The sequence below is a fragment of the Populus euphratica genome, unplaced genomic scaffold, assembly GCF_000495115.2.
Source record: "Populus euphratica unplaced genomic scaffold, PopEup_1.0 scaffold38.1, whole genome shotgun sequence".
Classification (NCBI taxonomy): domain Eukaryota; kingdom Viridiplantae; phylum Streptophyta; class Magnoliopsida; order Malpighiales; family Salicaceae; genus Populus; species Populus euphratica.
In genome coordinates this window covers 209,945-220,561 of record NW_011499911.1, presented here as the reverse complement: position 1 = coordinate 220,561, position 10,617 = coordinate 209,945, and positions in this window count along the sequence as shown.

Here is a 10,617-nt window from a genome sequence, read left to right as displayed (position 1 = left end):
TTTTTTTTGTTACTTAGCTTAATTTCCAGATCTAGCTCTCTGTGGATATGACCTCGATCTTACCGAGTTAATTGCTACATCGCACACTCGTGCACTTGCGAGTTAAAACAAGCCGATTATAAAAAGCGGTCAAGCAGATAGTAGAGACAAAAATGAAATAGAAACAGAATTATATTTGATAGTGGTATACAAGATAGAGTAATTATCTCTATATTCTATTTAATTATGATAGACAAGACATGATAATATATATATATATATATATATATATATATTATTGTTAATATATATTCCTATCAAACTTACATATTAAAAAAATATATATATTATTTTGTGTACTTTAATTTATATTGACTATTAAAATTAATAATAGTATAATAATTCTAGTTATAAAGGCTAGATTGACTCGGTGGGTTGACATATATGACTTTGTCAATTCAAAGCCTAAACCATACCAAGTCTAAAAAAGAATAATGGAAGGATTGAGTAGACCTAACTCGGTCAAAACCCGGGTTGTCTAAGTATATAACATAGGTCAAAAACCTGTTGACTTTCTTTGGTCAAAACAAGGTTACTTTAATTCTTTTTGTGAAATGAAAAAATGATCAACCCGAGTTAACCCTCCCAACTTGTGACCTATATATTGACCTAGGTCGACCGCTAGTCAAGTTTTAAAATTATGACAAAAATCACTTTATCCATAAAAAAATTTCACCCCCTCTCTCTTTCGATCTAGACTTTTTAGCCAACCCTTTAAAAATTCAAGAACACCACTTTAACCTAAAAAAATGCTTTTTTTTTCTTTTGCAAGTTTTTTTATAAATATTTTTTCAACAATTTTATCCTTCAAACTCAAATCAGTTGCCAATTAAACTTCTTGATTAAACTTTGGTCCATGATTCAATGAGTTGCAAGTTCTTAAGATTATACCAAGTTTAAGAGGTTCACTTGGGTTTTCTTGGTTTTCCTCTCTTTTTTAAACTAATGTTTTCTTCTTTTTTTAAGATTTACTTCTTCTTTTTTTACAGTTTTCCCTCTATTAGATTAGCATTAAGTTGTTTATTGATTGGCTCATATGAATTTTTTCTTTTTTTTTATTGAATTTTTTTGTCAATTTATATATTGTTATTGTATTTCTATATTATTTAAATTTCCACTTGAATCAATGACTCGAGGCTCAAATTTTTTTATGCCATCATTTTTCTTACATAAATTTTTTTTTTTCGAGCTTTGGTGATGTGTAAACAACATATCTAGCAAAAACACTAAAGGAGAATGAGGTTTTAATATGCCTCTGGAAACAAATGACTATTCATTGGAATAGTTATTTGATGGCATTGCCTTGACCATTAAAAAAAACTTTAAATTAGCCATGGATAAATCTAGATTTTTTAAAAGGAATTTTATTTTTTAATTTAATGTAATTTATTTATTTTATTATTTTATATTAAATTGATCGAGTATTGAGTTTCTTGATTGAGCTCGTATTTAAAATTTAATGAATTGCATATTTAAGAGATTAACTTGGGTTTAAAAGGGTCACCTAGGTTTACTTGATTTTCTCTATGTTTTTTAAGCTCATTTTTTTGTGGTTTATCCTCAAATATTTTCTAGTTTTTTATTCGTTTCCTATGAGATTTTTTATTTTCTTATATAAAAAAAATACAGGTTGCTTTGGTCTTTTTTTTTCTTTGTTAAATTTAGTTTTTTTAAAGGGATTTTTGTTTTTTAATTAAATTAAATCAATTAATGAGATATAAGCATGTGATATTCACTGTATGTTATTTTTTTGTTTGCATTCTGTATTGCCAATCTTATAATACGAGCAAGCTCTTTTAATTACCTGAATTTGAAATTTTTCTTACTTCTTTAAAAATGTTGCAGAGCATGAATATCTTCTTTTTTTTTGTTCTTTTTTTTAAAATTTATTTATCTCAATTTTATGATTCCATATTTTATTTGTTGGAAATTGATCTTTTATTTACGTCATTTAACATTGGGTTATCATAATTGAGATTCATGATTTTATTCAATTTGATTTCACATGCAGTTACCCTGGTATCATGTCTGGGTTAAAGATTTTACATCTTGACTCGAGTGGGCTCGAATTGAGTTTTTTCGACCTGTTTTCTAAATACATGTATTTTCTTAATTTTCATCCCATAATATTTTATTTGCTAGAGATTGAGTTTCAATTTTTTCTTTTTCATTTTTTTTCTATGGAATTATTATGTTCTCATTTAAATTATTAGGAAAGGATTTTTGAACTTTTTTCCTACTTTTTTCTATGAGATTATCCCAATTTTATACCTATGGCCACAAATTTTGCGAGTTAACCTGGTTTAATGGGTTTTTTTTAAATTAATTTTTTCTTTCAACATTAAGCCTTTTATTTATACGTTTTTAAATTAATTTTTTCTTTCAACATTAAACCTTTTTTTTATATACGCTAAATGGGCTCAGGTTTGGTTCTTTTTACCTTTTTTTTATCATCATTTTTTTGTTAGTTTATTTATTATAGTTGCACTTTTTTTATTCATATTATTTAACTTACCAATTGAATCAAAAACTCGGCTCTCAAAATTTGTTCTTAGCATTTTTTACATCAAAAATTTTTTATTGGCCTTTGATCGTGAGTGAAATATAGGAACTCAAGTGAAGTGAATAAAAATTAATAGTCTAAATCAAATATTGGATGCAAACTTAGTTAAGATTTAAGATTCCTATAAAGACTTGAAAGTTAAAAAAAAAATTCTTAAAGAGTTACGGTTAATTTAGGTATACAGAATCCCCTTAGCTTATTAACCATAAAAACAATTAGATTTACAAGAAAAATATAGAAAAAATCTTAAAAAGCCTCAACTTATATAAGCAATCATGATTAAAGTCATATTTATTTAAAGTCACTATCTATTTTTCATTTTGATTAGGTCACACACATATACACAAGCTTATAATGTTTGTTTCATGTAAAGTAAAAGGAGGGGATGTTAAAGAATTTGATGGTTTTGTAAAAATTCACAAGTTTTTACATGATTAATTTATAGTTATATTAATTTCTTAGAATATATTTATGTTAATTATGAATCTAATTAAAAATCCATTGATATATAAAGAACCTAAGAGATTTTTATTGTTTATGCAAAAAGGTATAAACTCATCATCCAAAAGCAGCAGAAATGTTTCTCTCGTCATTTGAAAGCATTGATTTAAGTAAAATTATATTTTTGGTATGGGAGAATAATCCTTGCAACTAAATTACAATGTAGGGCAAACTAACTCTTTGGTGATATTAACAATAAGGAACGGTGCCCAAAAAACTTGCAATTCTTGAATGAGCATCTCAAGTTGATATCCTCTCATATGCATAATCTCATCCTCCTCGTTATTTTTGATTACTAGGTCATTGCCCTGCGCTCTAAGTAAATTGAATAAAAAAATTTTAATTGTAAAAAATAATGTCAAAAGCATGGATAATTTTTTGACACTGTCATTAAACTTGGTCAAGCGAATCAATCTTGAAATCTCTTGATCTAGCTCTTTATCTAGCTTGAGTTTCCAATTTAACTGTGTGTGAGCTGACCTGAAGTGAATCAATTGATTTCATGAGTCCAAAGACAATATGGATGACCAATAAAAATATGGCTGAATTGGTCATCTAGTCCATAAAATGGGATCTACTGAATTTCAACACCCTAGTAAAAATAACTTGTACATTTAAAGTAGTATTAACATGTTTTTTTTTTTTTTGCCAATAATAAGGATAATGAAGTAGGGGTATAAAAAAAATCAAGGATAGGTTATGTTTTATATATAACGAGGTCTTTCATATTAAAAGTAGAGCTAATATCAAAGCTTGATAACAATTTAACTATTTATTCAATTATTTATGATATTTTGAATGGTTTAGCATTGCTTACTTAAAATTTATGATTTGTTTATAAATGATACATTCCAGGTCTAATATGTATAACAAAATAATATCTAACATTAAGTTCATCGTGATACTTATGTAAATCAGCTTAAAAGTTATATTGTTCATTACTTTCTCGAATTTGTTTTATGATCTCAATATACAAATTATGAACTCTACATACAAAAGACTAAATTGGATAAGACATCTTAATATGAGCAGCCATGGGAAGTAAATCTATAAACTTTTTAAATTCGTAACTATAAACACTATATAATCGAGATTGTGAAATGGAATAGACATTATTCCAAGCCTTAGTAGATATGGTTTAGACACAACCTAGTAAATTAAGATTATCTTTATTTTTCTCATCACGTATAAGGGGTAAAGAATCAGGGAGCTTAACATGTCTTTTAGAATATATTACATGTTTGATGTCAAGCATTGGAGACAAAGAATTAGGGATCTTCGAAGGACAATTATCTAGAAACTTTTCAACACTATACTCACCTTCTCAGGCAATTCCATTAGAAAGTCTCATAAAACTTCCTTTACAACTAAAGTAAACACATTAAACTCTCTTATTATTGTTTTTCTACAAGATTGAGGTAGGCGTTTCTTTTGTAATTTATGTTTCATCTTAGGTCAATCAGTGATAGGAGGTTTACCTCTCCTCTCTAAACAATTCTCAACACTTTTATAATAAAACTAGGTTTCACCAGTGAGCTTCATCTTGGAAAAACTTACTATTTTATTATCAGATAAGTTGTATCAATCAAAGAAGTTATTCATACCACTAATCCACCTATTAAAAATCCAAAGGTCATGATGACCGTCAAAAGTAAGGGCTTTTATTTTATTAGGTCTCAACTCGCTCAGTAAGGTATGCTAATTAGAGTAACATAAATAATATTCATATTGGTGGTGTTCTCAGTCAACTTGTTTTTAATGGTTATCAAAGTAATTTTTTATGCTATTTAAGTGCCTCATTTGAAAATTTTGAAAAATCTTTAAGGGTTCCACTCTTTTAGACAAATTGGTCATTTAAGTAGCATACTCTATAGTTCTCCTTAAATGTCCTTAAAGGCATCAATAAGGCTTGAGTTTGGTATTTATAGATTGGTATTATGGTTGTTGTTATGGTTATGGTTTTAAAAAAAGTAGTTTAATAAAAAGTGTTTTTTGTGAGGTTTGTTGTTAATTTTAAAGTGTTTGGTTAAAATTGCGATTGAAATTATGGTTGAAAAAAAGTAGTTTATTGTGTTTGGTTAATAAGCTTTTTGTATAAGGTTTTGATTGAAAAACTACTGAAATATATATATATATATATAGGCAAAATATTGTTGTTTTATAATTATGATTACATAACAAAATGAATAATTCTTGTACATTAATAAAAAAATTTCATTGTTCCATCAAACTATTTGTAATTCCATCTTGTATAAAATCCATAAATAAGGCCGTTGTGATCATTGAATAGCTGAGCGAGGTGCAATATTAGGTAAAAAGTCATCTGAAATGAAATTGGAATTGCAATTATACTAGGAAAAAACCTCATCATCTTGTGATCGCCTTCTAATATAGTTATGTAATGGCATTGATGCAACTACAATCTCAACTTGCATTTTATATGGATAAACAGACATGTTTTGCAAAATTCTCCACCTCTATTTCCATACCCCAAGAGAATGTTCGATGACGTTACATCGCGATGAGTATGCACGGTTAAACACTTTTTCACTACCACTTAATTGTCCACGACACCTAAATTCTTATAAGTGATACCTCTCACCTTTATAAAGACCCAAATACCCATACTTATTGGGATATCCGACATCAACCAAATAGTATTTCCCTATAAAGAATCAAAACATGCTAATTTATTATAAAGCAAAAAAAATTGAAAATTTTTCGACCAAATCATCAATTTATTTTCAATTCACAACCTTCTGGTGGTTTTGAAAAATTTATACTGCTATTGTCAATAGCCTCAAGAAAAATATGTGTATCATGTGCACTACCTTCTTATCTTGCCCACAAAACATGAATTGCATGTTAAAACTACAAGCAACTATGACATTTTATGTTGGTACACCTTTTCTTCCAATAAATAGAATTTGATTATCAGCTGATATGCAGGCATGAACATGTGTGCCATTAATTGCACCTACACAATTCTAGAGGCAAAAAAATAAATAAGTAATCATAAACTTTAATAAAATATTTCATATTAAAAAGAAATTCATCTTACCTTAAAATGTGGCATATATCTTGGATTTATTGCAATTTTTCTTGGTGTGCTCGTAAATTATGGATCTAGTAATTTTATAACTTTTATAGCAAACAAACATAATGATTTAAGAAATGTTTTGAAACATCTACTAATAGTTTCACCTGAATGTTGAAATCTCTCTTGCACTTTTCTATTTGACGACCTTACTGCTATTGTAAATAGAAGCATTGTCACCTTTTTAATAACGCTCTTTCTTCTTAAAAGTTTTAATCCATGATGTGTTTCTAAATCATTGTACAGACTCAACAAAATGGTTGTGTCCATCTTAAACATGTTGACAAATCATTTCTAATGACCTCTTAAAACCTCATTCAACCAATGCATCCATATGTTGTATGAAACCATACATGGTTTTTTATGCATATAATTAATATAATACATATTTATAGCTCCAGTCGTGCATATAATTAATTTTTTCATATCAAACTACATCCTTTAAATAAATTCATCATCATCATCATCACTTTCATCGTCACCGTCATCATCATTACTATTGTCGTCATCGTCGTTATCGTTGTTTCCATCACTGTCATTTCCAACATCAGCAACTTAAGCAGCACTACCTTCACAATTAGGATAATTAATGTGGTCTACAGTGCGGTTCATTACATACATTATCATAAGCGTCATCAAAATCTTCATTAAGTAAGACATTAAATCGTGGATCATTCATTCCTTCAATTACATGTCAAATAAAAAAATTTGTATGTTGTTAATAAAATACTATAAATAATTACATATCATTCATTTAAAAAATGTTTTAATAAAAGAGTTTGTGAGAAATCATTGACTACGTACCTTTAAAGCCAAAACAAAAAAGCTTTTCACTTGCTTGTATGAAATGCAATTGAGAGGTTTGTTTTGATGAAAGTTATGTTGTTTGAAAAATGAAACACATCTCCTTATGATATGTACAACTCTTTTGAAATATTGTGCTTTAAAAAAATTACTTTTTGCCATATATAAGTTGTACTATATACATATATATGTTCTTTTGTAGGCAACATTTTCTAACTTTTACGTGAGTCCAACAAAACTAATGTCCTCTCCAAATTATTGAAGATGCTTTGACCCTACTTTTTTGTTTCTATTATTCAACATTTTTGCTCACATATGTTTTTAATTTCTATACTCTGCAACTATCACATGCATCATTTTTGTCCATTAATGTTTTAATTTTTACACTCTGCAACCATCACATGCATCATTTTTTATCTTTAACTATTCTATGATTTATTTTCAACTACAGTAAATAGTTAATATTGACAATTAATTTTTTAAAATCACATTGAATTTAATTCAGCAACCAATCTCTAGAATGTTAATTCAAAAAAAAAAAATAGAACTCAACAATCTGATAACCAACATTAAAAATCCATAAATACACCGACTAATCTCTAAAATATTAACTTGAAAAAAAAAAGTACACACATCTCAACAATCCAATAATCAACATACAATGTTGATAAATACACAGACCAATGTCTTAAATATAAATTTTTTGAAAAAAAAACTGCAACACAACAACCTGCTACCTCACATCAACATTGTAGAAATAAATATAATAACAATAAAAAACTAAGCGTAATGGATACGACCATCTCTCTCAACACCAAATGTGGAGTAATATAATGACTTGAATGAACTTCAACAATTGCAAAGTACTCTTTCCAAAACTGTCATCACATTATCCTGAAAAGAAAAGATAAACAAGTATAAATAAATTATTGCTTATGTCAGATAACATCACACAGTTCATTTAGTTTACACTTGAATTTAGTTAATTAATTAACAATTTAAAAAATAAAACCATACCATGTTAACATTGCTCGTTTACTTTGTGCATATATTTGTTGCAACCATTTGAACTTCTATTGAAGAGTACCCATATTGTACCACATTTCTCATTTCCTTCTTAAACTACGATAATTCATAGCAAAGTCGTGAAAATCATCATCAACCGAAACTCCAGGAATTGAGTGCAACTCAGCCATAATCTCAGGAATACTACAAACTTCCTGATCTATATTCAAAGAAGTTGAATCACTTTTAGTCGACATACTATCAATTAGTTGATCCCACTTTGACAGCATCTAAACACCAATTCCAGATTATTTTTCTTTCTACCTTGACCCTCAGAAAGGGTCTCATTCTTTTCTTTTGCCACTGCTCTTATTGCTGCTGCTTGATATATTCATCCTACAAGCCATTCGAGACATGTCAGTATCCAAATTTGGAATCCCATCCTCTTCTGAATCACTGTTTTCTTCTTCCAAATCAACATCATCAATGTTGACTTTACTTGTGCAATTTGGAATCCCATCCTCTTCTGAATCACCGCTTTCTTCTTCCAAATCAACACCATCAATGTTGACTTTACTTGTGTTATGATTGACATCGTTGCCACCAAGAACTCTTGATGAAGGATCCCATGCAAACTCTCTAGTTGCGACAATGTTGGAATACATTCTGTCAAATTTAATATTTAAAGACGGTTCAATACTGTTATGTCTAAATTTTGTAGCTACTTTAATTTCCTATATACAATAAGTACAAGTAAGTGATGTAGGATCATGCATTGAATAATTTTTGAAATTTGACAACAAGAAATGAAATTGTTAGGATGATGAGGAAGTCACCTGAATTTTTACTTTTCACCACTCATCGCTAGCAGCAATTGTTCCTCCAACCAACACCAGTTTCAGAAACCAACTTTATCCATATACTCCAATCCTTTTTGCATCCATTCCATATGTTTTTCAGTTGTGTTTTAGTGAATGCATGGCCAATTTGTTCTTTGAATGATGTTATAATAAATTTCCAACCCATTTTATCGAAATAAATATTAGGTCTTATTCCCATATCATTGGCTTTAATGTATAGATCACAAAATATATGCAACATTTTCCTTGTTCAAACAGCCTTATCTATGGATTCAAGACCTTCCATAGCATCTTTTAAAACATTTAACAACTAACATCAATCAATAATATCCATTGCTTGAAGGGACAAAAAACTAATATCAATAAACGTGGATTCAACCACACATTCTTATGTTGAAACCGAATTCCATATGAAGCGAAAAAAGGCAAACAAATACTACAAATCAAACATTCCCAAGTCAAGTTCTTAACCTACACAGTTCTACACTAACAATTGCTAGAGATTATTTTTCTTAACCTACACAGTTCTGCACTAACAATATGATAAGACCAAGATTCAAATGAAGTTCCACAGGAATTGAAAACTAAAGAGCACTATTTGTTTACCCGAAAACATAAAGCACAATTCCTTCAAGGAATCAAGATCACCACCAGATAAAACTACATGCGAGAAGATAGTTTACCAAAATCTTGAAATTCGCTAACATTACCAAGAAAATTGATCAACAAAGTGTAAAGAAAACGCAACAAGTGTGAATGACAAATTAACAACAAAAAAGCCACACAGGAGCTAAATAAAAAACAAAATTGATCCATAAATTGGATACAAAATCTTCAAATTAGTACTCAAAACTCAAATGGCAACTACATAATTTCTTCAACAGATTAAAAAATCAAGATTTCAGAAACAAGTTCCTATTTTTTAAACTCGTGAACTAGTCAAAACAACAAAAATAAAAACAAAAAAACACGGTTAATTAAATAAAAAACATAAAGAACATGACTAATTATTATATAAACATATTCAATGCAGAATTACATATATACCTAAGTACTGGAAATAGATGAAAGCAGCACATAAATTAAAAATTTAGAGCAAAATATAAAAACAATTGAAGATGGAGATAAGACAAGCACTTACAAGTTTCTCTCTTATGATGTTATTTCCAGCACAGTTGTGCTTCTTGCAAACTGAAACAATAGAGACTACTCGGCACAAATGAATTCGATGAAGGTGATCTGATCTTCGCTTCACAAAAGAAGGGACAAAGGGGAACAAGGATGAACATTGTCTCTGACGTCAATTTTCATTAATCTTCATCTAGATCAAGGGAACAGAGGAGACAAGCTCGGGTTAAGAAAGTTTTGTGTTAAAGGAGAAGGGACAGAGGGGAACAAGATGAACACTATCTCTAGTGTCAGTCTTCATCAATCTTGTCCAAATCAGTTTAACATAAGGGAAGGGAATAGAGCAAGCTCGGGCAAGAAAAGTTTTTTTACAAGAAAAAAAGTGTTAGTGAGTCTGGCACAGAGTGCAGTGTTAATTGTTTTTCACAAAACTGAGTCTGGCACAAAATACGAACCATGTTAAATAAAAAGTGTGGTTGAAAATTACCAAATAACAAGGATGAACATTGTCTCTGACGTCAATTTTCATTAATCTTCATCCAGATCAAGGGAACAGAGGAGACAAGCTCGGGTTAAAAAAGTTTTGTGTTAAAGGAGAAGGGACAGAGGGGAACAAGATG